The sequence below is a fragment of the Salmo salar genome, chromosome ssa08, assembly GCF_905237065.1.
Source record: "Salmo salar chromosome ssa08, Ssal_v3.1, whole genome shotgun sequence".
In the NCBI taxonomy this organism is placed as follows: domain Eukaryota; kingdom Metazoa; phylum Chordata; class Actinopteri; order Salmoniformes; family Salmonidae; genus Salmo; species Salmo salar.
The window spans coordinates 24,525,020-24,537,783 of record NC_059449.1 but is presented as its reverse complement, the minus strand read 5'-3'; the positions used below and the strand labels follow the sequence as shown (position 1 = coordinate 24,537,783).

Here is a 12,764-nt window from a genome sequence, read left to right as displayed (position 1 = left end):
ATTTTAGAGGCAGTGGTCCCCTCCTCTCGTTCCCCAGAGAGACTCATTTTAGAGGCAGTGGTCTCCTCTCTCTCCCCAGAGAGGCTCATTTTAGATGTAAGTCACAGCTCACTCAGCTACAATGAGAGATAACAGAACAGTCAATATTTCTGAACATTGAAGAACCATTAACAATGACAACACATTTACTGTCTGTTTAAAACAGAGACTTCATGTGATTTGACTTGGGTCCCCATTAGCTGACTCCATAACAACAGCTAGTCTACCTGGTTGGATCCTCTGACTCCATAACAACAGCTAGTCTACCTGGTTGGATCCCCTGACTCCATAACAACAGCTAGAGTACCTGGTTGGATCCTCTGACTACATAACAACAGCTAGTCTACCTGGTTGGATCCCCTGACTCCATAACAACAGCTAGTCTACCTGGTTGGATCCCCTGACTCCAGAACAACAGCTAGTCTACCTGGTTGGATCCACTGACTACATAACAACAGCTAGTCTACCTGGGGTACACACAACTAAAAAGACGTTACAGTTTAGATTGAAAGACGGTAGTAGACATTACGAACATTTACCAAGTAGACATTACAGACAGTTAAAATAGCTGGCAGGTATTTATTCTATACCAAGTGTAAGGTTCTGCTTTTTCTTTGTGTTCTGGAACGTAGCCCTGTTTCTTTGTGTTCTGGAACGTAGCCCTGTTTCTTTGTGTTCTGGAACGTAGCCCTGTTTCTTTGTGTTCTGGAACGTAGCCCTGTTTCTTTGTGTTCTGGAACGTAGCCCTGTTTCTTTGTGTTCTGGAACGTAGCCCTGTTTCTTTGTGTTCTGGAACGTAGCCCTGTTTCTTTGTGTTCTGGAACGTAGCCCTGTCTTTCAATTTTGTTTGTTGATTTCACCTGTGTTGTTTCTCACCTGGCCTCATCAGCTCCCTATTTAGTTCAGTTCTTTCTGTTTGTATGGTTGTGAGGTATTGTTTGATTTCTTTGACTTTCTACCTGTATTTAACCATTGCCTGCTTGTGACCATGATTCCTGCCTTCTGCGAAGGCTTAATCAACATCTGCTGCGCTCTGCGTGAATCTACACAGTTTTCCCCTGAATATTCATTACAAAATACCTCAACTAAAAACGGAATGGATTCAGCGGTGCTACTGCGGCTCCTAACCCAGCAAGAGGAGTTTATGGGGGAAATTTGCAATCTTCTCCGCCAGCCTATCCCTACTCTTCCGATGCCAGGTATTGTAACCCATAGCCCTCCTTCGTTCATATCCATGCCTGGAAAATATGACGGTTCACCTGGGAAATGTCAGGGATTTCTGATGCAATGCAGCAAATACATTGAGCACAACCCCACTATCTTCTCCACCGACAAGAGCAGGGTGGATTTTGTTGTGTCTCTACTCACAGGCAAAGCCCTGGATTGGGCCACCGCCATGTGGACTGCCAACAGCACAGAACTCAGATCCGAGACCCATTTCCACACCCTCTTCAAAGAGGTATTCGATCACTCCCCCTCCAGTCGTCCTATAGGAGACCTCCTCATAGAACTTCATCAAGGACGCAATTCAGCTGCCGAGTACGCCTTTGAGTTCCGCACCATGGCTGCAGGGAGTGAATGGAATGAGGCTGCTTTACATACCGTCTACCGAAGAGGGCTCGCAGGGAAATTCAGTGCCTCCGAAGTAGGAGCCATACTCTCTCAGCGGGTGGGAACACCTTCAAAATCACATATCTGTGCCTTCTTCTCGAGGAAGTTATCCCCCGCTGAGAGGAATTACGATGTGGGAAACAGAGAACTCCTCTCCGTCAAGCTAGCCCTCGAGGAGTGGCGCCACTGGTTGAAGGGTGCAAACATCCCCTCACAGATCATCGTAATCTGGAATATATCAGAGGGGCCAAGAGAAACTCCAGACAAGCCGGCTGGGCTCTATTCTTCACATGCTTCCATTTTCATGTTACTTACATCCCTGGAAAGAAAAACGTAAAAGCTGATGCTCTCTCTCGCCAGTTTGACCTTCCGACCAGTAACTCAGACCCTACACCCATTCTGCCTTCCTCTTGCATTATGGTACCGGTACAGTGGGAGGTTCACTCTGCCATACAAGAAGCCCTAACCTCAGACCCGGCTCCTCCTGAGACACCAGCTGGGAAGAGTTACGTACCAGCAGCTGTTAGACCCCAACTGATGCAATGTTGTCACATGTCCTTGGGGTCAGGACATCTGGACATTACATGAACCACCGAACTTCTAGCCCGGAAGTTATGGTGGTCCTCACTGGCATCCGACGTAAGGGATTACGTACTCTCCTGTCCAGTCTGCGCCCAAACCAAAAGCCCTCGTCATCTCCCTTCCTGAATTCTCTGGTAATACCACCATCCTTGTCATAGTAGACTGTTTTTCAAAAATGTGTCATCTGGGTCCTCTTCCTCATCTACCTAATGCCATGGAATTGGCGGAGTGTATGTTCCAGCAGGTGTTCCGTCTGTATGAGATTCTGGAGGAAATCATCTCTGACCGTGGGCCCCAGTTTGTCTCCCGGGTGTGGCGAGCCTTCTGTGACCGACTTGGGGTCGCTCTCAGCATCTCTTCCGGGTAACACCCCCAGACCAACGGGCAGACGGAACGCCTGAACCAAGAAATGGGGAAGTACCTCCGACAACAATGTTCTACCTCTCCACACGACTGGAGTCGGTATATGGCCTGGGCCGAATACATTCAGAACTCACTCATGCACTCATCCCTCCGCATTACTCCGTTTCAGTGTGTCCTTGGTTACCAACCCCCCATGTTTCCCTGGGAGGTGGAGCCTGGTACTGTCCCAGCTGTCAACGACTGGTTTCGGCGTAGTGAGCGGGTATGGGAGACCGCTCACCGGCATCAGCAGGAATCCTCTAATACCCAGAAATGCTTTGCCGACAGACGTTGCCGACCTACGCCACTCTTTCACCCCGGTGTGTGGCTTTCTACCAGAGACATCCGGCTCTGCCTCCTCTGCAAAACGTTCTGTCCTCGTTTCATTGGTCCCTTCAAGATAACCCATCGCATCTACCCTGTCACGTACAGCCTCCAGTTACCCCATCAGTATAAAATCTCCTCGTCCTTCCATGTGTCTCTGCTAAAACCGGTCCCCTTCATCCTCCGGTCTACCCGCAGTATGCCCCCATCGTTGGACATCGGAGGGGAACCTGCCTACGCTATACGAGGCATCCTTGATTCCAAACGCCTGAGAGGTCGCATTCACTACCTAGTGGACTGGGAAGGTTATGGGCCTGAAGAGCAGTTCTGGGTCCCCGACCAAGAGGGTGAGGGGGATAGTTAAAACCTGTTGGCTATAGCCGTTCTGCTGGCGGAACGTCTAGCCAACATCCAATGGAACAGCAGGGCGCGAAATGCAAAACATTAAAAATATAATAATGTCAATTTCTCAAACATACGACTATTTTACACCATTTTAAAGATACACTTCTCCTTAACCTGTTTAGGATAGGGGGCAGTATTTTCACGGCCGGATAAAAAACGTACCCGATTTAATCTGGTTATTACTCCTGCCCAGAAACTAGAATATGCATATAATTGTTTGATTTGGATAGAAAACACCCTAAAGTTTCTAAAACTGTTTGAATGGTGTCTGTGAGTATAACAGAACACATATGGCAGGCCAAAACCTGAGAAGATTCTATACATGAAGTGCCCTCTCTGACCATTTCTTGGCCTTCTATAGCCTCTTTATGGAAAACAGAGGATCTCTGCAGTAACGTGACATTTTCTAAGGCTCCCATAGGCTCTCAGAAGGCACCAGAACGGGGAATGATGACTCTGCAGTCCCTGGGCGAAAAACAGTAGCGCATTTGGATAGTGGTCGATCTGAGAACAATGAAACTGGTGTGCGCATGCACGTGAAGAGTCCATTTTACATTTTCAGTCTTTGAACGAAAACAACGTTTCCCGGTCGGAATATTATCGCTTTTTTACGAGAAAAATCGCATAAAAATTGATTTTAAACAGCGTTTGACATGCTTCGAAGTACGGTAATGGAATATTTAGATTTTTTTTTGTCACGAAACGCCCGGGCGCGTCACCCTTCTTTACACTTCGGATAGTGTCTTGAACGCACAACTAAACGCCGCTATTTGGATATAACTATGGATTATATCTAGACGTTCCGCTAGCGGAACACCTGCTCCAATATCCAATGATAGGCGTGGCGCGAAATACAAACTCCTCGAAAATCCGAAAACTTCAATTTTTCAAACATATGACTATTTTACACCATTTTAAAGACAAGATTCTCCTTTATCTAACCACACTGTCCGATTTCAAAAAGGCTTTACAGCGAAAGCAAAACATTAGATTATGTCAGCAGAGTACCCAGCCAGAAATAATCAGACACCCATTTTTTAAGCTAGCATATAATGTCACAAAAACAAAACCACAGCTAAATGCAGCACTAACCTTTGATGATCTTCATCAGATGACACTCCTAGGACATTATGTTATACAATACATGCATGTATTGTTCAATCAAGTTCATATTTATATCAAAAAACAGCTTTTACATTAGCATGTGACGTTCAGAACTAGCATTCCCACCGAACACTTCCGGTGAATTTACTAAATTACTCACGATAAACATTCACAAAAAACATAACAATTATTTTAAGAATTATAGATACAGAACTCCTTTATGCAATCGCGGTGTCCGATTTTAAAATAGCTTTTCGGTGAAAGCACATTTTGCAATATTCTGAGTAGATAACCCGGCCATCATGGCTAGCTATTTTGACACCCACCAAGTTTGGTACTCACCAAACTCAGATTTACTATATGAAAAATTGGATTACCTTTGCTGTTCTTCGTCAGAATGCACTCCCAGGACTTCTACTTCAATAACAAATGTTGGTTTGGTTCCAAATAATCCATAGTTATATCCAAATAGCGGCGTTTTGTTCGTGCATTCAAGACACTATCCGAAGGGTAAAGAAGGGTGACACGCCCGGCGCGTTTCGTGACAAAAAAATTCAAAATATTCCATTACCGTACTTCGACGCATGTCAAACGCTGTTTAAAATAAATTTTTATGCATTTTTCTCATAAAAAAGCGATAATATTCCGACCGGGAAACCCTGTTTTCGTTCAAAGACGAAAAAATAAAAACATGGAGTCGTCTCGTGCACGCGCCCCCAGTCTCATTGTTCTCAGATCGACCACTATCCAAATGCGCTACTGTTTTTCAGCCATGGCCTGCAAAGTCATCATTCAACGTTCTGGCGCCTTCTGAGAGCCTATGGGAGCGTTAGAAAATGTCACGTTACAGCAGAGATCCCCTGTTTTGGATAGAGATGATCAAGAAGGCCAAGAAATAGTCAGAGAGGGTGCTTCCTGTTTGGAATCTTCTCAGGTTTTGGCCTGCCAAATGAGTTCTGTTATACTCACAGACACCATTCAAACAGTTTTAGAAACTGTGGAGTGTTTTCTATCCAAAGCTAATAATTATATGCATATTCTAGTTTCTGGGCAGGAGTAATAATCAGATTAAATCGGGTCCGTTTTTTTATCCGGCCGTGAAAATACTGCCCCCTATAGCGAAGAGGTTAAAATTGTCCCTTTCCTAAATTAGCCATGGATGTAGATAGGGATTCTAACTTGTGGTTTTACTTAATACTCCATACTGCCAATGATTATAACGGTGATTCTGATCCGACCATTAATTCATACATTGTTTTGCTCCTGGCCTGAGAGGATAGAAGTTCAATATGTAGCTAGATGTAGAAGGCTAATGTTAACTAGCTAATGTTACCCATGAATGGAAGTTAGGCTAGCGAGCAAGCATTTTAGCCATGTAGCCTAGGACAACAAACAAGAAAAGTGGGTACTGTATGACAGAGTGATAGACCGTGTACTGTATAACAGTGATAGACTGTGTACTGTATAACAGTGAAAGACCGTGTACTGTATAACAGTGATAGACCGTGTACTGTATAACAGTGATAGACCGTGTACTGTATAACAGTGATAGACAGTGTACTGTATAACAGAGTGATAGACAGTGTACTGTATAACAGAGTGATAGACTGTGCACTGTATAACAGAGTGATAGACAGTGTACTGTATAACAGTGATAGACCGTGTACTGTATAACAGAGTGATAGACAGTGTACTGTATAACAGAGTGATAGACTGTGTACTGTATAACAGAGTGATAGACTGTGTACTGTATAACAGAGTGATAGACTGTGTACTGTATAACAGAGTGATAGACCGTGTACTGTATAACAGTGATAGACAGTGTACTGTATAACAGAGTGATAGACTGTGTACTGTATAACAGAGTGATAGACCGTGTACTGTATAACAGTGATAGACAGTGTACTGTATAACAGAGTGATAGACCGTTTTGTCAACATGACAGAGAGGAGGATGTCATTGGTGTTTCTCTACAATTAGGGTGAGTCAACATGTTTTTTCTACTTGTACGAACACGCACAGACATCAGTACCATGAACCATTCTTTACAACGTGCAGTAACTCTCTGTGGTTCTAAATTAATAGTTGTTTAGTGGTCCAGAAATGTCGGAAACATTAACTTGCTTGACCATGCTGTAGGTCATGTAACTGTTTGTTAAATACAATATGCTTTGTGGACTTCACTGGACAGAGGTTTCTATCCGGTTTTGTGATTAAACAAAGGTATGGTTGAATTTATTCTACCACTGTGTCTTCTTATTGTCTCGGATTTAGTAATTATATATTAATAACAGTGATTTTACTCACGCACCGATACTGGTGTGACCTCATAATTGGTGTGGATGTAATGTGAACACCTCCGCTTTAGGCTTCTGTAGGACTGAACCTGCCAAGTTGATGTAAGAGCTACGGAATGTTTTAATTATAGGCTATGTCCGGGCGTTCTCCGTTGTATTTTTTAATTTGTATAATGTCATTAAATATCAGCCACTATCGAGAACCACGCTCAGTAATACCCACATACATTTATAACTGTCACTTGAGTGTTCGTTCTCCTCAAATTGTATCTTACATTTTGCATCATTGCATTCTGTTCACCTACACTTTCCTCTGTCACGTCAGTTGTTCCTGAGGGTCGTTAGCATCAGGCTAAAGTTGTGCAACAATGTGGAACATATCACCTGTTTGAATCATTATGGAACTCAGACCCCACGGAACAGGTTAAACCGGGTGCTCGGTTCACAACGACTGGACCGTTGTCATACAGTTCCATGATTAGTGAGAATTAGGGTAGATGTATAGGACGCTCCCTATTCAACCTCTATTGTACACTTTTTTTTTTACACCTTCCAATGTTTCATGGATTCAACTTGAATATGACAACTTTCAGGATGAATCAAACCGCTGTGTTTATTATTTATCAATATCTTTCGTGTGAAAACGCTGTTGAATGACAACTTCACCAGAAAATCTGTTGGCCAGCAAGTGGGTGTTTTCGGTGACTAAATTACATTTATTCAGCGCACGCGATGGAACCACGCCTGCAAAGCCCGTTATTCAACTTAATAAGGTAAGTCTGAATATAAACTGATGACAAGTACGTAGGAAAGGCGTGTATAAGAAGGGCGTCATTTCGTAAATTGGGAAAGTGCCCTTAGTGAATACACACATGCACTGCTTGAGTTTGTGGTGGAATATTGACTCAGAAATGTACCACTTTTACTAGAACCTGTGAATTCAATATAGACTTTAATACAGAGTAGGAAAGCTGAGCCCTTCCATGGAAGGACCCTATTACACACGTAACAGAGCCGAGCCCCTCCATTGAAAAGACTAAATTCTCATATTACAGATTCCTGCCTTTATAGGATTCTGTCTTTGCATAACGTATAGAGTCCCCTCATTATCTTCTCATCTCAGTTCTTGCTTGTTAACGCCCACATCTGACAGCTGTATATATGTTCCATTCCTTATATAGCCATTCTGTCTTAGCTCTTCAAACTGGACAGTCTAAATATTGCCTAAATACTGCCTGCTAATATTGGAGTCCTGCACCAGATGACATCTCTGCATCCGGCCAATATAATTATTGGCTTGATGTTTTCTCAGCATAGCAACTGTACCTAGTTACATTGAATAATCTCCCACAAATTCACACGAGGTGCGATCAGTTTTTCTCGCCCGTTGTACTGGGGCTTGTATTCAGAAGAAGGGTGTGCCGACACCGATTGAACCAGTGGGTAAAATAATACAACGGTGCACCGGCCAAGTTATATCGAGCGCACAGCAGTGAGCAAAACGGACCACCACTTTCCTGATCGGTGTCGCCAGAAAGCATTTTCATCTTTGATTTAGCCCTACATTTAAATAGTTTCTATGACCATTGTTGCTCGTCACTTTACTTGACTGACTTGACGAAACAGAGCGTTTTCTTTAGTGACAGCTTTAGATAATTCCGATTCATGTCTTCTAACGTAGTTTCATCATGCGGATAATAATCACGATAATGCGCTGTCAGTCGCCTTTACCAATAATACCCTCATAGCCCTGTAGCCTATAACATCACATTGGATCATATTGATTAGGCTAATCAATATCAATCAACACCAATGTAAATAATACTAAACTTATCATTCTTGAAAGTTGAAATCAGTATTGTATTAACTTTACAATTCTTCAATGTCTTTCCCTTAAATCATCTGTCTCTCTATGAAAGCCTAACTTCTCCACAACATGTTTCTACATGAAATTATATAAGAATGTAACAAACCTCAAATGTTTCAGTCTTCTACCCGTAAGGTCCATTTCTTCCTCTAGGTCCTTAAACATGGACTACCTGTGTTGGGACATGAGGTGGAGGGAGGAGAGAGTGAGAGAGTGGGGAGGTGGAGGGAGGGAGGGAGAGAGGGAGGGAAGGGAGGGATAGAGAGAGGGAGGGAGGAGAGAGGTGGAGGTGGAGGGAGGGAGGGAGGAGACGTGGGGAGAGGAAGGAGACGGGAGGGAGGAGAGAGGTGGAGGGGGAGGGAGGGAGGGAAGGGAGAGAGGTAGCGGTGGAGGGAGGAGAGAGTGGGGAGGTGGAGGGAGGGAGGGAGGGAAATGCGGAGGGAGGAGAGAGGTGGAGTGGGAGAGAGGGAGGAGACAGGTGGTAAGGGAGAGAACTTGAGAGGATCTGCAAAGAATGGGGGAAACTCCCCAAATACAGGTGTGCCAAGCTTGCAGCATCACACCCAAGGCTGTAATCACTGCCAAAGGTGCTTCAACAAAGTACTGAGTAAAGGGTCTGAATACTTATGTTAAAGTTATATTTCTGGGTAGTTAAAAACAAATATGTTAAAATGTCTAAAAACCTGATTTTGCTTCTGTCATTATGGAAAATAAAAATTATAGAAAAGTCCCAAGTACTTGGTGGAATCGTCCTTTAATTCATGGCCACTTGCTCAGCTGGGCCAGGGGCGCTTTAATTAGGTCAGGGGGAAATGTCCGACAGATCTCAACTGATTAAAAGGAGGGATTCGCCATCGCCCAACCTTTCTCTTCCTTAATTCTGTGTGTCCATGAATCAACGTAAGTCCACCGGATCTGTTTCCATCAGTTATTGTTTATAGTTATTACCGCGGAGCGCAGGCTTCAAACCTGTTGTGTAATGTAAATGGACAATGATCACGGCCCTACAGATCATCACAGGCCAATTATGCCATCGATATATGGTTAATATGTCATGAAATTACATAGTACATATGAAGACAAACCTGAAAGGATGAAATATGAAACGTCATTGTTTGTTGAACTGATCAATTCTGATATCAAACTGATGGAAATAACTGATAGAATTATTTTTATTATTCACATGATTATGATGTAATAAAAAATGAAATAAATACAATACTGTGAATGACCCCACATCATGTTTCAGCTAGAAAAACAAGAAGGTGAGCATTCAAGGAAAAATACAGGATGCGAAATGTTAAAATATTAAAATGGCAAAAAAAGTTACCTGCTTTATATCTGGAATACTTCCTTCCTTCCTTCCTTCCTTCCTTCCTTCCTTCCTTCCTTCCTTCCTTCCTTCCTCACACACTTCTTATTGAACTGAATTGCTGATTTACCTAATTATGTTAATAATGAGAATGATTGTTATGATTTGACCTTTGTGATCATGAATTTGATTGGATACATGCTATTCTGTTTCCTTTGTTATGCAGCACAGACTACCCAGTAAATATACCACTTTATGGTTAAAGGAATTCCTGCCTCAGTCTCATCCATTCCTCTGTCACCTGACCCCTGACCACCTGTTCACCTTCACTGTCAGTCATTCTACCTGTCCAGCTACCCACACAGATTCCACTCATCTTTCAGGGGTGTTGTGTTGTCATTATGGGGTATTGTGATGTCATTATGGGGGTATTGTGATGTCATTATGGGGTATTGTGATGTCATTATGGGGTATTGTGATGTCATTATGGGGTGTTGTGATGTCATTATGGGCTATTGTGTGTAGATTGATGAGAGGAACAAAAACAATTGAATCCATTTTAGAAAAAGGCTGTAATGTAACAGAATATGTAAAAAGTCAAGGGGTCTGAATACTTTCCGAAGGCGCTGTATCTCCATGAAGATCAACAGGTCCCTGTATAATTCCTCCTGGTTTACTTCCTGAATTGACTGGAATTTAAATGGAATTGACCCCAACCCTGACTATGTATTGGTTTACCAACCTTTCTCAATATATTTTTCAATTTTGAATTCTCACACCCAGGGGCCATTTAAATCAAATGTTATTGTTGGCATACACACATTGAGCAGATGTTATTGGTCCATACACATATTTAGCAGATGTTATTGGTCCATACACATATTTAACAGATGTTATTGGTCCATACACATATTTAACAGATGTTATTGGTCCATACACATATTTAACAGATGTTATTTTGGTTGTAGTGAAAATGGTCTAAAGTTGGCAGGAAGGTGAGTGTGTGTTTGTCTGTGTGTTTGTTCTGTGTGTCTGTGTGTCTGTGGGTGTGTGTGTCTGTGTGTCTGTCTGTGTGTCTTCACATATATCTATATTTCTTAATTATTTTAGATTTGTCGGTATTGTTGTGTATTGTTAGATACTACTGCACTGTTGGAGCTAGGAACACAAGCATTTAGTTTAGCAGCTGTGAAAAGGGTTGAGGGTTTGAATGGTGCATCAGAAGAGTCCATGGTGGTGGATAGACCTTCACTGCAGGATGCAGGGGTTTCCTTTCACCAGCAAGATCCTGACATTTTAAAGGTTAAGATGGTGGACTTTATAGCTGTGGTAATTAATGGCACTGATGAGGTGGAGAGAAGGTGGACTTTGCGTCCTTTATAGCTGTGGTAATTAATGGAACTGCCGAGGTGGAGAGAAGGTGGACTTTGTGGCCTTTATAGCTGTGGTAATTAAGGGAACTGCCAAGGTGGAGAGAAGGTGGACTTTGTGGCCTTTATAGCTGTGGTAATTAAGGGAACTGTCGAGGTGGAGAGAAGGTCCAGGAAGATAGAAATCATAGTGATCGGAGCGGTTCCTGTTTCTGGTTCCCGGGGCTGAACGATTTCACAGCATAAGAGTTACATGGAATATTGGCACAAGCCGTAGCACAATCTCAGGTCCTAGAGCCGTACCACCCTCTCAGGTCCCAGAGCCGTACCACCCTCTCAGGTCCTAGAGCCGTACCACCCTCTCAGGTCCTAGAGCCGTACCACCCTCTCAGGTCCTAGAGCCGTACCACCCTCTCAGGTCCTAGAGCCGTACCACCCTCTCAGGTCCTAGAGCCGTACCACCCTCTCAGGTCCTAGAGCCGTACCACCCTCTCAGGTCCTAGAGCCGTACCACCCTCTCAGGTCCTAGAGCCGTACCACCCTCTCAGGTCCTAGAGCCGTACCACCCTCTCAGAACCTCTCAGGTCCTAGAGCCGTACCACCCTCTCAGGTCCTAGAGCCGTACCACCCTCTCAGGTCCTAGAGCCGTACCACCCTCTCAGGTCCTAGAGCCGTACCACCCTCTCAGGTCCTAGAGCCGTACCACCCTCTCAGGTCCTAGAGCCGTACCACCCTCTCAGATCCTAGAGCCGTACCACCCTCTCAGATCCTAGAGCCGTACCACCCTCTCAGGTCCTAGAGCCATACCACCCTCTCAGATCCTAGAGCCGTACCACCCTCTCAGATCCTAGAGCCTGAGAAGGGAGATATGGAGAACTACAGAAGGAAAAAGTGGGAGTTTTGTTTGTTTTGGCAATGTACTATTTTTATTAGTGTTGATTGAGTTAGTTTCTCTATTACGCATGGATTTTTTTTAAATTACTTTTTTATTTTTGAGTTTCAAACCGTCCAGTTGGTGGCAGCAATACATATTTTTTGTGTGTAGTTCCGCCATAAAACCACAGAAGAAGAAGAAGAAGAAGAAGAAGAAGAAGAAGGGACGTTGTGGAATAAAGATGTTTCATAGGTTTGTAGCGTTCTTTCACAATTTAATGTAGAAATCGAGAGAGAGATGATTTAGGGGCTAAGACATCCGCCAAGTTAATACAATATTGATTTAAACTTTAAAGAATGATTATTTTAGGTTTATTTACATTGTTGTGGATTCATAGTGATCAGCCTAATCAATAAGATGTGATGTGATATAGGCTACAGGGCTATGAGGTATGGTATTATTGTTATAGGCTACAGGGCTATGAGGTATGGTATTATTGTTATAGGCTACAGGGCTATGAGGTATGGTATTATTGTTATAGGCTACAGGGCTATGAGGTATGGTATTATTGTTATAG

At 43.3% G+C, this 12,764-nt stretch overlaps 1 protein-coding gene and 1 long non-coding RNA gene across 2 annotated transcripts in view; one reads left to right on the top strand and one right to left on the bottom strand.

Annotated features, from left to right (window-relative positions):
- Positions 1-2: 2 nt before the first annotated feature.
- On the bottom strand, positions 3-10,361 carry LOC123744239 (uncharacterized). The gene is made up of 3 exons (XR_006770831.1): positions 9,962-10,361; positions 8,738-8,803; positions 3-116 (listed from the first exon to the last, which is right to left on the bottom strand). It is a non-coding gene; the product is annotated as an uncharacterized lncRNA (long non-coding RNA).
- Positions 10,362-12,367: 2,006 nt separating this feature from the next.
- Positions 12,368-12,764, top strand: part of LOC106597755 (NACHT, LRR and PYD domains-containing protein 12) — a 65,216-nt gene continuing 64,819 nt past the window's right edge. Inside the window, exon 1 of the mRNA XM_045723108.1 lies at positions 12,368-12,439. The gene's annotated coding sequence lies outside the window, so the exon portion shown is untranslated. The remainder of the gene's footprint in view (positions 12,440-12,764) is intronic.